Raw genomic sequence first — 22,009 nt, 5'->3', positions numbered from 1 at the left:
TTGTAATAAGTCAGATTTCTTTTTTACCAAAAACAAAAAAATAAACCCAATCATTAATTGTTATGCCCAAATATTCGACTGCATTTTACATAGGGTAAAAATTACTATAAATAAAAGGAGAATGTGATGAAATCACAGCTATAAATGGTAGCTTCCATACAGCTCGTTCAGAATTTTTGGATTAAAAAACCCAAAATCAAACAAATAAAGAGATTTTTTCAATCAAGAACCTATATTTAGTCCATATTTTGTAAAAAATGAAAAACTATATTCTTCTTTTATACTACAAGGACATTAAAAAAGGAAGGAAACTTTTAAAAGTTCCACAAAGGAAGCTTTAAAAGGATAAAAAATAGAGATTTTACAGGACATCTCCTCTTATAACAATCCAGAAATATAGAGAAATGATAGAATAAATTTTGGTTTATATCCTAAGGCTATGGATGTATCAGATACCCATATATTGACTAGAAAAATGTCCATGAAAGATATTGTTATATTTAAAAATCATACACAGACTGGGGGGTATTTTTATAAAGAAGGAAAGCATATCTATTTATACTACTGTGGTTAAGAAGCATAGAATACAGTATGAACAATAACACTAAATTGTATACATTTCTTACTTCAGAGGGAGTGAAATTGGCAGGAGGGAGAAATGAAAAATACTAATATTTTTTAATATCCTTTTATATTGATTGAACTGTTAAACTAATATTGTATTGCATTTGAAATAACTTTGAACTAGTGTTTAATAGTAAAAGCAAAAAGAGGTTGTAGTGGTAAATAAAATCTATATGCAATCTGTTTATGACTATGGTCCCTTCTAATAAGCTTGACCATATAACAGGTTTTGAATAACATTTTTTCAATTTAATCAAAACTGTAGGAAAGCATATAATACTATCAAATGACTGAACTGTATGGAAACACCGACTAAGATAAAATGCCTAAGAAAGCAGGATGAATGCATTTTGAGAGAATTTCACATTATCACCTAAGACAACATTAATGGTCTTCACTGAACACCTAATTGACTGAAGGGGCCTTGAAATGACTGGCAGCCGAATCTGCACATGGAGAAAAGACAATTATTTTTAGGTGCTTGAGGTTCCTAAAGATGAATGAAGAACCTTAAGATAAACAGAAAACTGTGCTCCTATATAAGATCTAATTTTGCTGATCTTGAGTTCAATTTCAAACAACTAATTAAAATTGAAATAACCAATGAGAAAAATACTTGAGACAAAGCAGATACTTAGTAACATCAGAATTACGGCAGATTTTTTTTTTTTTTTTTGCAAATTTGAAATGCCTTCCTCAATGCTTCCCATGCATTCTAAATTGCTTTTGTTAAGTTAAAAAGGTTTCCTATTTCTTTGGCCAGACTTATGACACTGTGCACTTGTGTTAAATCACTTCAGTCATGTCTGACTCTTTGCAACACTATGGACCATAGCCCACCAGGCTCCTCTGTCCATGGGAATTTTCCAGGCAAGAATACTGGAGTGGGTTGCCATGCCCTCCTCCAGGGGATCTTCCTCACCAAGGGATCAAAGCCACGTCTCCTGTGGCTCCGGAATTGCAGGTGGACTCTTTACTGTTGAGTCCCAGGGAAGCCCAACTTATGAGACTACCTTTATATAAATGCCCTTAATCTGAAAAGGCACTATTACCTTGAGATATAATAATACTATTTACAAAATTATATGACCTGATTCCAAATTACTTAAGTTTGATAATTATCCCACATTCTATTCCTATTTTAAATATTGCCAATTACTTTGTGTATCTGTAATAAAAACTGGGGGGTTACAAAATAGAACTTTTTGAACTTGACTGAAAGTTGGAGAGTAAACTATAAAAATTACCATCTTAATGAATTAAGTAGGCATTTTTTTAAAAGGCAGAACATATTTTACAAAGCAAACACATGTGCAAATATTTATAATATATGCACATATATCTATACATATACATGGAAATATATATACATAGTTATATGTATACTGCACATGCACACAGCATAGATAATAGATATCTAGATAACGTATAAATTAGCTGGCAATGGCATTTTATGATTTAGGAAGCTAATATGTCATATGCCACTATTTGCTAAACAATTTTACATTTAGTTGATGAGAGATTAATCATTTTTAACTTAAGTTTACTTGTGAATAAATTGCTAAAACAATTAAATTATCCAGGCTTAGTATAAATCATATAATATTAAATACAAATAATATATCATTCACTCTCCCTCATTTATGTTGCCCCATACTAAAGAGTTTATCAAGGCAATGTCTCCCTATATCACTCTCTACAGACCCTTTTTTTGACTCACTTTCAAGCTGTAGTTATTATTTCATATTTTTGTCAATTATTCCTTTTCCTTTTCTGTCTGGTTTCTACTCAGGGCAGAAAAGCAAGGTAATACACTCTACAATCAGTGAAATTAAAAAACTTTCTGAAAAGAACCTGAATAGTCCTCTCATAAGGAAGAAACACAAGCTGGAATCATGATTGCCGGGAGAAATATCAATAACCTCAGATATGCAGATGACACAACCCTTATGGCAGAAAGTGAAGAGGAACTCAAAAGCCTCTTGAAGAAAGTGAAAGTAGAGAGTGAAAAAGTTGGCTTGAAGCTCAACATTCAGAAAACGAAGATCATGGCATCTGGTCCCACCACTTCATGGGAAATAGATGGGGAAACAGTGGAAACAGTGTCAGACTTTATTTTGAGGGGCTCCAAAATCACTGAAGATGGTGACTGCAGCCATGAAATTAAAAGACACTTACTCCTTGGAAGGAAAGTTATGACCAACCTAGATAGCATATTCAAAAGCAGAGACATTACTTTGCCAACAAAAGTCCGTCTAGTCAAGGCTATGGTTTTTCCAGTGGTCACGTATGGATGTGAGAGTTGGACTGTGAAGAAGGCTGAGTGCCGAAGAATTGATGCCTTTGAACTGTGGTGCTGGAGAAGGCTCCTGAGAGTCCCTTGGACTGCAAGGAGATCCAACCAGTCCATTCTGAAGGAGATCAGCCCTGGGATTTCTTTGGAAGGAGTGATGCTAAAGCTGAAACTGCAGTACTTTGGCCACCTCATGTGAAGAGTTGACTCATTGGAAAAGACTCTGATGCTAGGAGGGATTGGGGCAGGAGGAGAAGGGGACGACAGAGGATGAGATGGCTGGATGGCATCACTGACTCGATGGACGTGAGTCTGGGTGAACTCTGGGAGTTGGTGATGGACAGGGAGGCCTGGCGTGCTGCGATTCATGGGGTCTCAAAGAGTTGGACATGACTGAGCAACAGAACTGAACTGAAGGAAATATAGGGAAGCTGTGGATTTCATGAACTTTATCAAATTAATATAGAAAATCCAGAGGGCTTTTGTTCTACTCTTTTTCTGATTCTTGGCTGTGTTCTAGGTAAACCATATGGCTGTCCATCTGACCTCTGTAAAAATTAGGTGCTGCTGTATGTATAGAAACTATTATGTTTAATGTTATTTTTCTAAAACAATATACTTTGCCAAGTCATAAATCACTTTGTAAAAAATGATAGTCACTGAACGAAACCATTTTTTTTTTTCCCCTTACCAAAGACTATGCTCAATTCTTAGGGTTTTGTGAGTTTAATGACACCTTGGGTTTAATGTGCTTCACCTTGCAATCAAGATAGTTTTTCCTGAAATAACTTGTTCTCTCTCAGTGTTCCAGAAAATAATTATCATTGTATTTTCCCATAGCAAGAATCCTAATATAAAATTGAACTGTTCTGCCAGCACATTTTCAAGCTTTAACTCTAAGAAACCATATTCACACAATCACATTTAAATTCGTTTTAGATCATATACTTTAAGAGGATAATTAACTGAAGTCTTAACATACCTTCTATTTCTTAAAACCCTTTCTAAGAGAGCAACTGCAATAAAGTGTTAACTGCAATAAAGTGTTTTGCCAAATTAAAAAAAAAAAACACTAATTTTTTGCTCCTCCAAACTTTTAAGAATATTGATTTAATTTTCTGACTTTTTGTATCCAAATCAAATTTTTAAGTATAAGACTTAACTAAAATCAGGAATATAAAGACATTCTGCAAATTACAAACATCTCTGTTATGGCTCTTTATTTGGAAATGAAGACTATAAGAGAAGTGCGTGTAAGGAGGCAAAATTAGTGTATCTCTTAGAATTAGTATCTTCATGGTTTCAGTTTTCAATTTTGATGAAGCACAGGAAAGGTAACATTTCTGTGGTAAAGCAAATGGTGCTCTTACGGGATCTACATATATTTGAAACAAAAGAAGGATTTAAAGCCAGAGAATGAACATATTTATAAAAAAGTGTTAATACTGTTTTGGTACTGGTGGCTCAGACGGTAAAGAATCTGTCTGCAATGCCAGAGACTTGGGTTCTATCTCTGGGTCAGGGAGATCCCCTGAAGAAGGGAATGGCTACCCACTTCAGTATTCTTGCCTGGGAAATACCATGGACAGAGGAGCCTGGTCAGCTACAGTCCATAGGGTTGCAAAGAGTCAGACACGACTGAGCAACTAATATTTTCATATTTATTACATGTCAGTGCACATATTAAAAATATGTAAGGTGATATATTGGAGAAGGAAATGGCAACCCATTCCAGTATTCTTGCCTGGAGAACCCCATGGATAGAAGAGCCTGGTGGGCTACAGTCCATGGGGCTGCAAAGAGTTGGACACGACTGAGTGATTTGACTTCACTTCAAGGTGATATATTGCAATACCCTAACTACACTCTTTTCGCATATTTGTCCTTGAACTTGTTTCTCACATACAACAAAAGAAATTTCAGAATCTCATTCCAGGAGATAATGCTTGTGGGCCAATATTCATTGCCTAGAAGGTCATAAAATGGGAGACAGTCACTGATTTTTAGAGCTTTACTTTCCTCATTCTCAAAACTTCAAGCAACCAACAGAAACTTGGCTCTTCATGTGAATAAGTTTCTCCAAATTGATGGTTGTCAGCCTTTGTATTTCATGGGTCAATAAAATACTAACAAAAATGTCAGGGAACCTCACAAAGTTCTCACCTTTATTTGCATAGTAAATAAAACATTGTAATAAAAGAAAAAAGAAAAAAATAAAGATGAAAGAAAGGGCATTTTAATACTGCCTCCTCTCATGACAAACTGTAGAAAGCTATACTTTCAGAACAATCATTGTACAAATTTAGTTCTATGAAAAGTGCAACACCTTTGCTCTTATTTTTTTCCCTTTTATATGGACCAATTGAAAACATTCAGATGCTAGGAGACTGAGGCAGCACCTCCATAAGAATGTAGAATGAATAATTCTGAACTAGATGGAATTCCACAAGAAGATGTTATCTATCCATCTATCTATTCACTCACCATATTTTTATTGCACACCTACTCTGTTGTAGAGTCTCTATGTTGGGGAAATGGTATTTAGTAAGAAAGAGAGTCTTTCCCCTCGTGGAGCCTACATTCTAATGGTAGAAACAGATAATAAACAAATAAGCAAACAACATATTTTCAAATTGTGGTAAGTGCTATAAAGGAAACAATCGGGCTAATGTTGGAGAACATGATGGAAGGGATGAAGGGAATGCTATAAATTTATCACACAGGATGCTGAAGGATGCATTTGTTCTACATCCTGAAAGATGACAGGAGACCATCAGGCAAAGATCCAGAAAGTCCCAAGAAAAAGGAAAGTACAATTGCAAAGTCTGAAGTGGAAGGCATTTGGGAAAGTTTGAAGAAGAGGTCTTTGTGGCAGTACATTAACTAGGCTGTTGTCCACTAGGGAAGCAGATATATGAAAGGGTCGAGATCTCTCAAAATAATTTTCCATTCAGGAAGTAGTGAAGTGTATTCATATATGCAGGTAAAAAAATAGAGTGTGAACGATTTTATTCATATGTTTCATGTGTATTTGTGATAGTCTTGATACTAATCACAGTACAGAATTTGAATTTTGTACAGATCAAAAAGGGAGTCATAAGCATTATAGATTACTATACTTCTTAAATAATTCATTTATTTTTATTTTGCCACTCAGACATTCTGTTAGATACAAATGTAGTAACTATTATGGAAAACTAGTTGCATAGATCTCCTGGAAAACTTTGCAACTGATTGATCTTGGCAATAAGGTCCATGTACTGCTATCCATCTAATAATGCCTGTAAGTTATGAATTAATCTAAACATATTAAATTTGCACAGATAAGTACTCTTGTTTTTCATTTTAGCCATGCACCTTTTATCCATGGATTCATCAACATGACATGCACACACTGTTTATATTTAAAATGGAGAACCAACTAGGATCTACTGTACAGCACAGGGAATTCTGCTCAATATTATGTAATAACATGAATGGGAAAAAAAAAACTTTGAAAAAGTATAGATACAGGTATATCTCTCATTGTATCATTTGGCTCTACACCTGAAATTATTACAACATTGTTAATTAACTATACTCCAATAAGAAATAAAAAGTTAAACTGTTGATGATTATAATATATGATACTAAATTTAAGAATGCAATCAGCTTAAACTTTCATTTAGTTCTCTATTAGTTATTAGCTATTGAGCATTACACTCAGAGATTAAAGAAATAAAAGGGTAGAGAGTATTGAATTTTTAAACAAAATTATGTTGGAAGTGAAGTCTCTGTGAATAAGTGCATTTGTATTAATAAGACTAAAACTGAATTTCAAACACACTTTAAGTTTCAAAAGCCAGTGGCTCATAACAAAAAGGCTGAGCAAATCTGAAGACAATATAACCTTATTTAAAAAATTATTTCATGAAAATCAAAGTTAGGAAAACCATACACTTGAATTATTTTTTTCATCTGTTCTAAGAATCTGTTCATTACAATGAGAGTCTTAAGTAATCACCAAAGAATCAGAATGATTCACAGATGGTGTGAATAATTTAATTATTTTAACCAGTTGTTCCAGGCATGCTCAGAAGGGTATTGCCAACCCCACTGCAGAAGCCATCTGAGCTCCCTTCCAGCTGGTGTTCCATATTTTGAAAGCAAATTTAGACTGGAGAAAATTACACTTTTTATTGTTATGTTCCAAACGGAGGTCAAATTGCTGTGTATACATTCTTGTACTTTTTCTCTCTTCATTGTATGAATTATACTTATCAAGTATCATATCTTCTGTATAACTGCTCTGGATTCACCAATGTTCTCTCATGTTTTGTGTTGTCTGGCACATAGGAGGCACTGGATAAATGTTTACTGAATTAAAGAAATACCAATTCAATGTATCCACAATAAAATGTAAGTTTCTTTATAGACTCCTTGTAAGTGTGTGGAATTCCAATTTCCCTGCACCCTTAGCATTTTAGGAGGTTCTCATTAAAAAACAAATATAAAAGGAAGAAACCAATATCATAGAACAATACCTCATCTAAAAAAAAGACAACATCAACAAATCTTTGTGTTAATTTAATAACTATTTTGATGTGGGAATCCTTGTTTTAAATTTTATAAGAACTCAGAAAAGTTGCTTTAGAAATTTTAGTCTGTTGAGGTTGTTATCAGGATTAGAGATACTTTTTGTAAAACTCTAGTCTTGGTGTGCCTCAGCTGGCCTCAGAAAATCTGCTATTGCACAACAAAATAACTGATATTCATACTTATTCCCATTACATTAATAAGAGCTAAGATTTGCTTAATGTTTTCATTCAAAATTATAAGTAATAAACTGCTCCACAATAGTTATATCAAATGTAATCATGTTTCAAACACTGTCATTTCAAGAAAAAATGATATTAATTTTAGTAAAATAAGGTATACAATGAGGTATATTTATTCTAATTTTCTAATAAAATCACATAATAAAGCTATATATACCAGTAAATCATCAGACTCAATTTTATATTTAAAATTTATGATAAATCTATCATTATTAAGACATTTACCATCAATAATATCTCCTGAAGACTGTGCTAAATTTCCACTTAATAGAAAAATTTGATACAGTATATTACTATAAGAAAGGGAATGTTATTTTAAAGTTTATGTATATATTTGACACCAAATTGAATTGTGATTATATTACTTTACTGAAACTCTAATTTAGAAGATGAATAGCATATAAAATTATGTACCTACCATAGCTATAACCTAACTATGCAATAAGTGTGCATATTAATATAAGCCATGAGTCTAGCTTAACACATTTATATTAATATTTTTAATTTATTGTGTTATTTAAAGTCTATCACTTGAGGTAATATTTCTGAGGTACTATTTTATATAAATCTTAGTCACAGAACAGTGAATTTGTTTAAACTTACAAGAATATTAACTTGCAACTGACATCTTATTTCATATACAGTAATGGCCTTGGCCTGGAGAGAGCTAGAAACAACAAAGTCCTATGTTAATGTAGTGGCTTACTTTCCTTGGGCAATTCTACTAGTGTTCTTAAGCCTCAGTTTCTTGTTTGGATTATTTGGATAGCTTATACATTTCTTTTTTTTCTCTACTTCAAAAATTTTATACACTATTTTTATCAGGTTAGTGGTTACTCTAAAATTATTAACATGCACAATGAATTTTGCATGGTCTCTTTCTGAGCATTAAGAGGACCTTACAATGATTTGATTCATCAATAAAGCATTCATTCATTCAACAAATATATATTATGTACCTACCACTTGCTAGTCATTACTTTTTTGGGGAATTTTTTTTTAAACTGGAGGATAATTGCTTTACAATGTTGAGTTAGTTTCTGTTGTACAACAGTGTGAATCAGCTATAAGTGTATATATATTCCCTCTCTTTTGAATGTACCTCCCACCCCACCCCCACCCTGGCTAGTCTCTACTTTTGGTTCTGAGGACAAAGAAACAAAAGGAAAAAAAAAAAAGAAGGAAATTCCTTCATTTTTGGAGCTACCATCCTATGAAGAGAGATGGATATAAAAAGTGAAAATATTTATAACTTTTCTGGTAGTACATTTTACGGAGAACAGTCAATGGGGAAGGGGTCGATGAAATGCATCACTGAGAACACTTTTGAGCAAAGACTTGAAGGCAGAGGGAGGGGACCGTATAGATATCTGGGGGATCAGAGTCTTAGGCTCAGGGAACACACAGTGCAAAGGGGGTATGCCGGTATGTTCAAGGAAGAGTGAAGAGGTCAAAGTAGGTTGAGCATAGGAATAGAGGTCAAATGCTAAGAGATAACTCTGGAGAGCTAATAGGGGGCAAGATCATCAATCCAGTAAAACTCATGTAAGGATTTTGGATTTTATACTAAAATAGATGAGAATCCATCAGGGCATTTTCATCAGAAAAAGCTTACCTGATTTATATTTTCAAGTGATATCTCTGTTTATTGTGTTTAAAATAGGTAAAGGAAAGTGAGGTTAGATTTTTTTTTTTACCCAAAACTTTGAAAGGGTTATGTTGCCACTATAGATCAGGGGAAAAGAGTGGTCTATTTATAAAAATGTGGTCATGAAATTATAACCTTGCACTAAAGTCATGGGATTGGATGAATAAAAGCAACACAAGGGAGTATAGATGGAAAATGTCCAAAGACTGAGCACTCAGATAATTCAACATGACAGAAGAGAAAGAACATCCTGAAAAGTAGGAGGTAAACAAGAAATTTCCTTCCATATTTTGTGTCATTGATGTCCAGTATTTTAGTCCAATTCTGTACTTTAGACAATTGTATATACAGCAACTATTTCTTCAGGTTTTTATATTGGTTTGACATTTTCCTTGCTCATCATTCTTCCTTGCATCATGAATCATCCATCTAGGGTCATTCTCCTTCCAGTTAAAAACCAACCCTGAGGTGCATACATGCTGTGGAATATTATATAGCCTTTAAAAATGTTTCCAGAATTTCTTTTTACTAACATAGGAAAAGACATATAATGTTTAGTGAAAATTCAGGATATAAAATTATTTCAGCATGATGTATAGATTTGATAACTGAATAAACATTAACAGTGACTAATTCTAAAAACAAAAACAGAAAAAGAAAAAACCTGAGGACCCTTCAGTAAGACTCTCCCATTGGCTATCTCTCAGCTTTTGTTTGTCTGAAAAGATCTTTATTTCAATGTTACTCTCAAAAGAAAAAGTTACTATGATTATACAAATTCTAGGTTTTTCTTTCATCATTTTTAAAAACATCATTCTATCACCTTCTGGCTTTTATAATTGATCCAAAATCAGCTGTCATTACATGTGGCATTACTTTCCAGGTAATCTATCTATTCTGCTGCCTTTAAAGTTCTCTCCTTGGCTTTGGAATTTATCAGTTTCACTATGATAACATGCTGCTACTGCTGCTTCTGCTACTAAGTCACTTCAGTCGTGTTCGACTCTGTGCAACACCAGACGGCAGCCCACCAGGCTCCCCCATCCCTGGGACTCTCCAGGCAGGAACACTGGAGTGGGTTGCCATTTCCTTCTCCAATGCATGAAAGTGAAAAGTGAAAGTGAAGTCGCTCAATCGTGTCCGACTCCTAGCGACCCCATGGACTGCAGCCCATCAGGCTCCTCCGTCCATGGGATTTTCCAGGCAAGAGTGCTGGAGTGGGGTGCCATTGCCTTCTGCATGATAACATACAGTTATATTTAATTTTCCCACTTGCTTTTCCCAATGCAATGATTCTTTATTGGAGTATAATTGCTTTACAGTGTTGTGTTAGTTTCTGCTATACAATGAATTGAATCAGCAATATGAATACATATATCCCCTCCCTCTTTAATCTCCCTTCTACCCCACTGCCCTGATCCTGCCCCTCTAGGTCAATATAGACCATTGAGTTGAGCTCCCTGTGCTACACAGCAGCTTCCCACTCTCTGTTTCGTACAGAGTAGTCTATATATGTCAATCCTACTCTCCCAATTGGTCTCACCCGCCTGTTCACCCTATGTGCCCACATGTCCATTCTCTAAGTCTGCATCTCTATTCCTACCCTGAAAACAGGCTCATCTGTACCATCTGTCTAGATTCCATATATATATATATATATATGTATATATATATATGTATATATATGTGTATATATATATAATATTTGTTTTTCTCTTTCTGACTTACTTCACTCTGTGTGAGAGCCCCTAGGTTATACAGACTGAAATGATAAATAACTCTAGGACATAGAGTCCATCCATATCACTACAGATGACCCAGTACAGATGGCCAAAAATCATATGAAAAGATGCCAAACATTGCTCATTATTAGAGAAATGCAAATCAAAACTACAATGAGATATCACCTCACACCAGTCAGAATGGCCATCATCAGAAAGTCTACAAACAATAAATGCCAAAGAGGCTGTGGAGAAAAGAGAATCCTCCTACTTTTTGGTGGGAATTTAAATTGATACAACCACAATGGAGAACAGTATAGAGGTCCCTTAAAAAACTAAAAATAGAACTACCACATGACCCACCAATTCCACTCCTGGGCATATACCTGGAGAAAATCATAATTCAAAAAGATATAAGCACCCCATGTTCACTGCTTCACTATTTACAATGGCCAGGACATGGAAGCAGCCTAGATGTCCATTGACAGATGAATCGATAAAGATGAGGTACATATATACAATGAAATATTACTCAGCCATAAAACAGAACAAAATTGGGTCATTTCACTATTTGATATTTACTTACTTTCAATCTGACTCTAGGAACTTGCAATACTTTTGGAAAATCCTAAACAATTATCACATCAAAACCTTTTTACACTTTTACTCCATTCTTTCCTTCTATATTTGAACTTCTCACTCTCTACCTGTCTTATCTTCTGTCTTTAAGAGTTGGATTCCGCTGCTTTTTACATCATGTGAATTGTCATTTTAATTCTACACACATATTCTTAGAACTTTATGGGAGTTATTTAAAGTCTAGATTTAAGCAGTATCGTATTAGAATGTATCAAATTAGAATGTGTTTGTGCTTGCTCCTGTTAGGTACATAGGACACTACCAACTCAGAGCAACTTACATTTTGGCTTTTGGTTTGTCAGGACACCTAGCTGTGTGAAATCTGGACACCAACACTTGTATATACTGTCCATAAAACTAGTGACATTAATACAAATATTTTAGAGCTTCAACATTTTTGGTGGTTGATTCTCTCTCTTAATTCTATAAGAAAGCAGTTATTAACTTCATCCTGAGGCTCCAATATTCAGTCCAAGTTGTATAGGTAATGAGAGGCACAGAATAAAATCTTACATCTTCTTTTTCCAAGCATAAGAGGTATTACACAGTATCAGTTCTTCTAACATGAGTGGAATCCACTTTATAAACAGTAGCCCAGTGTTTATTTTGCAACAGTAATACAATAGTAATTTGAAGATTCTTTTTTTTTTTTTTTACTGATCATCAGAATCTTCAATTAAATAAGCCATTCCTGTTCATGTATGTATGTACCCTGTCTCTTTTTAAATGTATTTTATATTCTCTATGCTTCCATAGATTTATTTTAATACACTCTGGTTGGGGCACCAATGTAGTTATTCAATTTGTGGTCTCATGTCTTAAGATCTGGAAATTTTAGCCATTTTTCCTAAACTGTTGTCTCCTACATATTCTCTGTGTCATTGCCTTTTGTAATTAGACATAAAGCTTATTCTATTCCCTCAATCATTTTCATATTTTCAATCTTCATGTGGTATCATTTTATCATAATGACTAATTTTATCTTCATGTTTGTTTAATCAGGTGTTCAAAATACATATTGTTATTTTTTATTTCAATGACTAACTTTTTGTTTCTAGAAGTTTTATTCAATGTGTTATTAGCATAAAACTCTGAAGGTGTTTTCATAAGTGTTTATTTTGTTCCTTGATCTCTATTTTATTTTCAACATATTTACTTAAGAGCATGCAATAGTTTTCTATTAAGTTCACGAAATATTCATTCTCTTGATTGTGTGAGATGACTCAACATCAAAATATATTATATCTTCATGTGAGTTCTGAAGTCCGTTGTGAAGCCATCTTCAGTATCCATGTCTCTGTGGGGTTCTCCCAAAGAGTGATTTATTGTATGACTATGTGAGAAGACTCTAAGGATTTCAACAGCCTGGAGAAAATTTCATGTTAACTTCTCAGTTGAGGAGTTTAGAGGCCTGTGGTTAGTGTATAAATTCAGATCCCCACAGTCAGTATTCACTTTCCCAGATTTTCTTCCTCCACTCAAGAGTCCTCACCAGATGAATTGGCCTTGAGAGTCGTATTTGTCTATTTCCCCTTTACTTGTCAAGGGAAGCCCTTGAAGATTCAACATTTAGGCAGGGTTTTCATTACATCTCTAGTAGATACTGTATAAGGTTATATGTTGTCTACTAAAAGCCTTTAAACCTTTTTCGAAACCATGAGGCCCTCAATCCAGGCTCAGTAACACGAGATGATGTGCACAATTATGACAACTAGGGAGAATGGAGGTTCCATCACATATTTTGAGCTCAGCTATGTGTTTAAGTTGCTTTCAGATTAAATTTTATCCAGAATTTTCATATGTTTGAAGTGAGGGGTGAGGGAATCAATCAGTCTGCCATCTTACTGGAAATTGAATCTAGCTTAACATACTCTCTAGAGAAACCTATATGCAGGTCAGGAAGCAACAGTTAGAACTGGGCATGGAACAACAGACTGGTTCCAAATAGGAAAAGGAGTACGTCAAGGCTGTATATTGTCACCCTGCTTATTTAACTTATATGCAGAGTACATCATGAGAAATGCTGGACTGGAAGAAACACAAGCTGGAATCAAGATTGCCGGGAGAAATATCAATAACCTCAGATATGCAGATGACACCACCCTTATGGCAGAAAGTGAAGAGGAACTAAAAAGCCTCTTGATGAAAATGAAGGTGGAGAGTGAAAAAGTTGGCTTAAACTCAACATTCAGAAAACGAAGATCATGGCATCTGGTCCCATCACTTCATGGGAAATAGATGGGGAAACAGTGGAAACAGTGTCAGACTTTATTTTGAGGGGCTCCAAAATCACTGCAGATGGTGACTGCAGCCATGAAATTAAAAGACGCTTATTCCTTGGAAGAAAAGTTACGACCAACCTAGATAGCATATTCAAAAGCAGAGACATTACTTTGCCAACAAAGGTCCATCTAGTCAAGGCTATGGTTTTTCCTGTGGTCATGTATGGATGTGAGAGTTGGACTGTGAAGAAGGCAGAGCACCGAAGAATTGATGCCTTTGAACTGTGGTGTTGGAGAAGACTCTTGAGAGTCCCTTGGACTGCAAGGAGATCCATCCAGTCCATCCTAAAGGAGATCAGCCCTGGGATTTCTTTGGAAGGAATGATGCTAAAGCTGAAACTCCAGTACTTTGGCCACCTCATGCGAAGAGTTGACTCATTGGAAAAGACTCTGATGCTGGGAGGGATTGGGGCAGGAGGAGGATGAGATGGCTGGATGGTATCACCGACTCAATGGATGTGAGTTTGAGTGGACTTTGAGAGATGGTGATGGACAGGGAGGCCTGGCGTGCTGTGATTCATGGGGTCGCAAAGAGTCGGACACGACTGAGTGACTGAACTGAAACTAACATACTCTATTTACTAAACAACCATTAAGCTGATTGTCTTACATAAACTAAAGACCAGAAAAAATTATTATAGAAATGGCAATGACTATTATGATCATAGCAGTCTAGAGAAACATAGAATCTTGAGTGATCTATTTTTTCTTAACTCATGTGATGTTAATTAAAAAATTGCAGCTCAGAGAAGGAAAATTTTATAAGCAGCTACCTCCTGGTCCACTTCCCTTAGCAACCAGTATTCATCTTTTATACTCACAACTCTGTTTACTAAAGAGCACTCTGTCTCTAAATATGAAAATTATTTATATTACCAATATTCCCAAGGATATTGCATTGGCAGCTGATGATCTTTGTTTTGATTTAAAGGCAAAGAAAAAAATCTATGTAGCAATTATGCAAAAAGTTTGTTGTCACCATTAAATGGCTATCATAATGTGATAAGCAGCAAATGTACAAGAAAATAGTAGTGCTGAATCAAATCTAGGTTCAGACATACGGTGATGGCAATCAGTTCTGTGATTACTTTTTTGTACATCTCTGCTTCATTTTAAGAAAATCTAAAACAACAAAACCATAATGATAAAGTGATGTTTTTTTCCCCATTTTTCCCCCTGAAGAACATTAGTTCTTCACAATCACTCAAATAGAATCTTAAAACTGAAATGAAATTTCCCTCTTTGTATTACAACTATCCAGATGTGAAAGTCTGCAGAATCTATTCCTCTCACAGAAATTCATAATCACATTTACATATCAAAAGCCCTGGAAGATTCTAGACTAAGGAAACTTTGCTTAATCCAGTGTTTCTCAAATTTATTTGGACACTAGATTTTTTGTTTTCTTTATTTTGAATAACTCCCACCATATCTTGGGAAGCGCTGAGTTCAAGTTAGGTGTCTTCCAATTTGCTCATGCACCCTTGGCCAATTTCCTTAACTTTATTTAAATTATGTCTCCTTTCTGTAAAATGACAATTAAAATAATACTTGAGAGGGTTATTGGGGGGAGTGAACAAGATACATGTGAACATATTTTGTAAACATAAAGTTCTGTTCAAATTCAAACAATTTTTAAAAATTAGTGGATGAAAGTTTATACTGTAAATATTCCCATTTTACAAAGTATTCACTTTAGAGCTAACTTGTATAACACATTTCTTGAAACTTTTAAATAAATCTACTGACAGATTTCTATCAGCTTTTCAAGAAGTTGTGTATTTTGGCAATGTATGCTTTTAAGTAAATTCCTTACTACAATTTACTCTGATGTAGTAAAAGCTATCCTTTGCAATACATTATTATCCTCAACCTCATATTCAGTCTTTACCTCCTCAGTGTTAAGTTTCGAGAACTTTGTCTTTTCTCAGTATATGCACTTCCAGAAGTAACTGTACTAAAATTTGCTGTTCTGAACAGATATCTTAAACTCACAGTTGGCATGTATAATTACCATGAGTATACAATATTTTTAAAATAGAAAAAAAATACCTATTAAGTATTGCCTGTCTAAATTCTACCAAGTTCTAATTGTTCTGTAGCCTGCCAGGCTCCTCTGTCCATGGAATTCTCCAGGCAAGAATATTGGCGTGGGTCGCTATTCCCTTCTCCAGGGAATATTCCTTAGGGATCTAGGGATGATCGAACCCAGGTCTCCTGCATTGCAGGTAGACTTTACCATCTGAGCAACCAGGGAAGCCTCTAATTTCAGCTTGTAAATGAAAGGATGGCTAAGTTTTAGTATCTATACGAAAGTCTACTTGAAAAATATTCCATAAAGAGACAGTATATACAAAGGTCCTGAGATAGAAATGATGCTATGTGCTTAAGTGGGGTCACTAAGAGTCGGGCACGACTGAGCAACTTCACTTTCACTTTTCACTTTCATGCATTGGAGAAGGAAATGGCAACCCACTCCAGTGTTCTTGTTCTCCAGTGTTCTTGCCTGGAGAATCCCAGGGACGGGAAGCCTGGTTGGCTGTCTATGGGGTCACACAGAGTCAAACACCACTGAAGCGACTTAGCAGCAGCAGCAGCAGTTTAAGTATACAGGACACTTTAAAGCCTCTGTATTAGGAGAATGCCAAAAGGGAGATAAAGTTGGAGTAATAGGAATAGTAGGCAGGGACCAAGCTATGCAGAAACTCATAAAATTTCATTAGAATTGTAATAAGCAGCAGAGGCTTGACAGAATCCCACATATACTTTTAGGAATTCTCTGATTTCACCAAGGAGACTATAATGTAGGTGGGTAAACATGGGAAATAAGGACTAGCGGGCTGCTGAAGTAATTGAGATGAGAGAGAATACAGTGTTGTCAAGGGTTTCTGCAATAAAGTTTCTGAGGAGTGGTCCAATTAAAGATGTATTTTGCAGGTAGAGCCAACAGAATTTGAAGTGAATTCCATGCATAATATAGAAATAAGGAGGAATCATGGATGATGTTTAGATTTTGGACCTAAGTTAAAGGGAATTTACTAACAGCTGCAGAGTTTGGTAGGAGCCATTTATATAGGAGTGAAAATTAATTATTCTTGACTTGGCTATTTTATGTGTGAAATACCTGTTAGGGTTCTAAAATAAAAGCTGAATAAAAAGTTGTCAGAGGTAAATTGTCAGATATCAGTATTATTTACTTAGTCTTTGAAGTCATAGGATATCCAGAGCAAATGGGGGTTGTCATATTTAGAAAAGGACATTTCTTTTCCTTCTTTCAATAAGATGTATTTTTGTATTTTATATTTTTAAAATTTTTTTCTCCTCTCCCTGAGACAGGTCATGCATATATTGCCTATTCCAAAGGTTTACTACATTTTTTTCCTTATAAACATGATAACTGGCAATAATTCATATTGAACACAATAGGCACAAACCTTATATTTGCTGCTACCATCTAGAAATAACCTTGTATTTATTGTATTTTCATTATTGTGAGATCAAATCACTTTAATATTCTAATAGAACTCTATGTTTTCCTTTGCAGCAATTGCCACAATTTTAGTGGCTAATTACAAGATTTAAGTTTGTTTTTTATACATATAAACTAATGTTATATACCTTTATATAGCTTGCTACTTCTCTGTGGTTCTGTGTTCTGTTTTACACTAGTATATTGTTTAGTAATTTTTTCAGTGAGAAGCTATAGGTTATAAACAGTGTTCATTTATTTGAAAATATAGTGTTTGTATATCTGAAAATAGTTTGTCTTCATTCTTGAATCACTGTTTACAGGATTCTTTTGAACATTCACCTTGAACATTATCCTAGTGTCTTCTAACACCTATTATTGAGGACAAGTTGGCCAGTCTATGGAGCTTTCTGCTTTTGGTCCTTAGCAGCTTTTATGGTGACCTTCCTGATCACTGATGTTCTGAGTTTCACTCAGACTTTGCTGGTTGTGAACTTGTTTTTATTTATTACAAACTGGTTGAGTTTCATTCAGTTTGAGGACTCATGCAAATTGAGCTTTATTCAATTTGAGGTCTCATGTAAATTGAGATTTATTCAATCTTGTTAAATGTCAGTCATTTATATAAAATAATGTCTCTTCCCCTGGCTCTCCACTTTATCAATCTGGAACTCTTTTCAGGCATATGTTTGAGCTTTTTATTCTATCCTCTCCATCTTCTGCTATTTTCAGCAAAGCAAAAATTTCCTCAGCATCTTTCAATTAATATATTCCTTTTCTTCTATAACGAACCCACCATTTAAAAAGTTGAGCTATTATTTCAATAATTACATGTTAATTTCTAGATTCTATGTTATCAGTTTCCTATTCACTTTTCAAAATGGCTTGTTGTTATTATAAGAATTCCATTCTATCTTTATTTTCGAAATCTTTTTGAACATTAAAAAAGCATTTTCATGTCCTTTACTGTCTTCTTATCTCTAATTTCTTCAGGTGTGCATACTCCTTTTAATTTGGGCATGTTAACATCACTTACAGAAAGCATTTTTTCATATCCATTTAAATTTTAACCTGTGAGCTTATTTTGCTCAGGAGTTTCGCATAAGGTTGTTGCATATCCTCATTGTGAAATTTTGTGGTGGATTTTCTTGGGATCTCTGAGGTTAACTGTTAAATATTACAATTAACCTTGATAAAATTATGCATAGTTTTCTGCTGCTGCTGCTAATTCGCTTCAGTCGTGTCTGACTCTGTGCAACCCCATAGACGGCAGCCCACCAGGCTCCCCCGTCCCTGGGATTCTCCAGGCAAGAATACTGGAGTGGGTTGCCATTTCCTTTTCCAATGCATGAAAGTGAAAAGTGAAAGTGAAGTTGCTCAGTCGTGTCCGACTCTTCACAACCCCATGGACTGCAGCCCACCAGGCTCCTCCGTCCATGGGATTTTCCAGGCAAGAGGACTGGAGTGGGGTGCCAGCGCCTTCTCTGGCATAGTTCTCTATTATATTTTAAAAGCCTTTATATTTTTCCTCCTCTTTCTTTACCTTTCTACAGAAAATAATTTAGCTAATGCTCTATTGCCAAGTTTATGGAAAATTATGCCTTCATTGGCAGAATCAACAGCTTTGCATGAAATTTCCCACAAATACTATGTAACTCTAGACAAAACTACTTGCCAAGAACTATGAAATCTAATTTTTAATTTACATTGAACAAAATAGATCTACCTGTTGTTAATAATATTTTAAACCTATGAGACCTACTCATCCCAATCCTCTTCATGATTCACAAATATACTCTACATTTTAAAATAATGTGTCTCATTCCAATGTTAACTTATATAAAGGAAGAAGAAGAAGAAAAAACTATTGATTCACTTAACTTCAGTTAACCTCCATAATGTAGCTGTTTTTTTTTTTTTTACAAATACTACCATATTTTATTATTATAAACATCCTCATCCCCATGGTAGAAATGCAAGAAACCAGGCTGGAAGAGACTGGTGATCATACAGCCAGCAGATGGAATCAATGGGATTCACAGGGCCATTCACCCCAGGGAGTGGTCTATTTTACTAGATCACTGTTGTAAAATATCTTACAGAAAACATTCCTCATGTTCAGTTTACAGTCATTGTTTGGTCTTCAGTGAACAGCCAGGTCTGCAAGTCAACGGAACCATATTAGAAATGCCGTGTAATCCTAACTAGGGCAGGAGCTTCAACATGCTCAGTACCTGAAGAAAATCTTACTCACTTTCTCTCAGTCTGTTTTCCCTTCTTTATGGTCTCCAGGATTATCCTGAGGACAATCATTTGTAGACACTCTCTTCTTGGCTTTGGTCTACACTCTTGCCTGGCCCGGGGCTGCCCCATGGCTACCTGAGACCCAAGTACCAGGGTTTTTCTGAGCTTTACTATGGTCATATGTAACTCTGATCTGGACCTAGTCCCTGAAGTATCTAATTTTACACCGCTTAGTTTATTTCTGAGTCTTTATCTCTGAAATGAATACAATTAATTTCTCATTTTAAATTCAGTTCTCAAATATTAAGCACTTCATAGTACCGCCTAAAATCTTGAATTGCCACTTCTAAGATATGAAAGACTAACTGAAAATCCATAGAAATCTAGAATTCATATACAGAAATAACATAAAGGGACATTTGAGAAGAAATAATTATAGAAATAGAAAAGGGAAATGCAAGGGGAGGAAAGAAATTTGGAAGCTCTGACTACCTGTGCTACATCAGGGCCATGGTAAGATTATCCCAAACATAACTCTTAGTTAAGACGTTTGCTTGTGGCTGTCTCAAATGTTCTCACTGTAGATTAATTGGGAAAGATGACTCTAAACCAGTCGATATGTGAAATAAGTTTTTTTAACATTTATTAGCAATCAGTGGACTATATACATCTTTGATCTATCAATCTATCAAATTTCAGATCTAATAAAAATCCAAGGCTAAATATAATTGTAATATTAAATTGATTATTCTTCATGTATATTGTTCTTACTTGTTTTATCATGGAAAATTAACATACAACTTTTTCCCCAAGCCATGCATCATCTGTATTTTGGGATCCTTCAGATATAAAAATCAAGAAGAAATGGTTTCTGAAGAAAATATATTTTATGAATATTTATTTCAAAAGTTTTATAGTGGTTCACTTATCCTTACTTTACCTCAGCAATCTTTATTATGTTTTACAAATATTTGTTGAGAGTCTATTATATGCAGGTACACAATGGTATTTTAAGTGAGTGGTTTAGGGTTTTGATACTGTGTCTATTTAACTATAAAGTGTTAATAACTTACCTTGACAAAGTTGTAAAAAAAAAAAATTAACCCTGCATATAGCTTGTGTCAAGACATAGGGGAAATGGAATTGGAGAAAATAGTGAGTAGTAAGATAATTCAAAGCAAAGGACTTAAATGATGTATTAAATGGAGGCAAAAATATTTTACTTAAATTTTCTTTATGTTGCCTTAATCTTTCAATTCATTTTGCATCCATTGGCACAAGCTTTCTGTTAGTGTAAGCTTGAGTGATTTATGACATATTATATTCATAATATCTAATACAAAAGATAATAGGCTGAAACATTCAATCAGCTAGAATTGGACTTCAACTGCAATATATTACAGTTTAAACATACCTTATATTACTACTTCCAATTTCTCAGAATATTCAGCTGCTATTAAATATTAAAGTACTTGGAGTTCTTAGAAAACAGTGTATGCAAGGATTTTTCTAATGCATTTAAAAGAAGTAGTGATAATATGGAGTATTTTTCACCGAGTTAATAAGCAACATTAACAAAATTATATGCTTAGAAAACAGTTATGCTAATTGTCTAAGACATATTCAATCATTCATCCCATATTAAATGGAATCAACAATATCAAAGAAGAAATACCCAACTAAGTCTCATCTAGGAGTTGAAACAAATAAAACTGTCATCAACTAGGTCAAAGAGGGTTGAATATCTGTCGGTTTCATGTAAGTTAACCTAACATAATTATAAAGCCTCATTTTGCAGACTTTCACACCCTGGTTTTGTGAGGAGCACTGTATTTGCATAATAACAGAGTGGTGATTATTTCACTTCACTTTACAATCTCTCAGAATAGCAACAAAAATGTATCTGCTAGAAAATCCCTATGGTTTATACTCTATTACAAATACAGTTCTAAAAAGATCAAGCTTATGATTGTGACTTGCATTTTTAAAGACAGAATCATAAAATTTCCATACAGTTGTTTGAAAGAGAACAGTGGTTTCTTCACCTCTTGGCTTATGATATTTCAGTAGTAACAATATTTTATATTCTCAACCTGCTATCAATTATTAATGATCTCACTAGGCATACAATCCTTCTATAAACTTTTTAACCCATCAAATAGATAAGCCAGGTGTGAGGACTAAACTATAATGTTTAAGTCATGAGATAAGAAGTCCTTGTGCAAGTTGATATAAGTTCTTTCACAAAAGATTTATTGTTTACCATGTATAC

At 34.5% G+C, this 22,009-nt stretch overlaps 1 protein-coding gene across 9 annotated transcripts in view; it reads right to left on the bottom strand.

Moving 5' to 3' along the window:
- The window catches only part of DMD (dystrophin), a 2,362,639-nt gene that overhangs the window by 1,300,527 nt on the left and 1,040,103 nt on the right, over positions 1–22,009 (bottom strand). The gene's annotated exons all lie outside the window — the stretch shown is intronic.

Source organism: Bos indicus, chromosome X (assembly GCF_029378745.1).
Source record: "Bos indicus isolate NIAB-ARS_2022 breed Sahiwal x Tharparkar chromosome X, NIAB-ARS_B.indTharparkar_mat_pri_1.0, whole genome shotgun sequence".
In the NCBI taxonomy this organism is placed as follows: domain Eukaryota; kingdom Metazoa; phylum Chordata; class Mammalia; order Artiodactyla; family Bovidae; genus Bos; species Bos indicus.
This window is presented reverse-complemented; position numbering and strand designations above follow the sequence as displayed.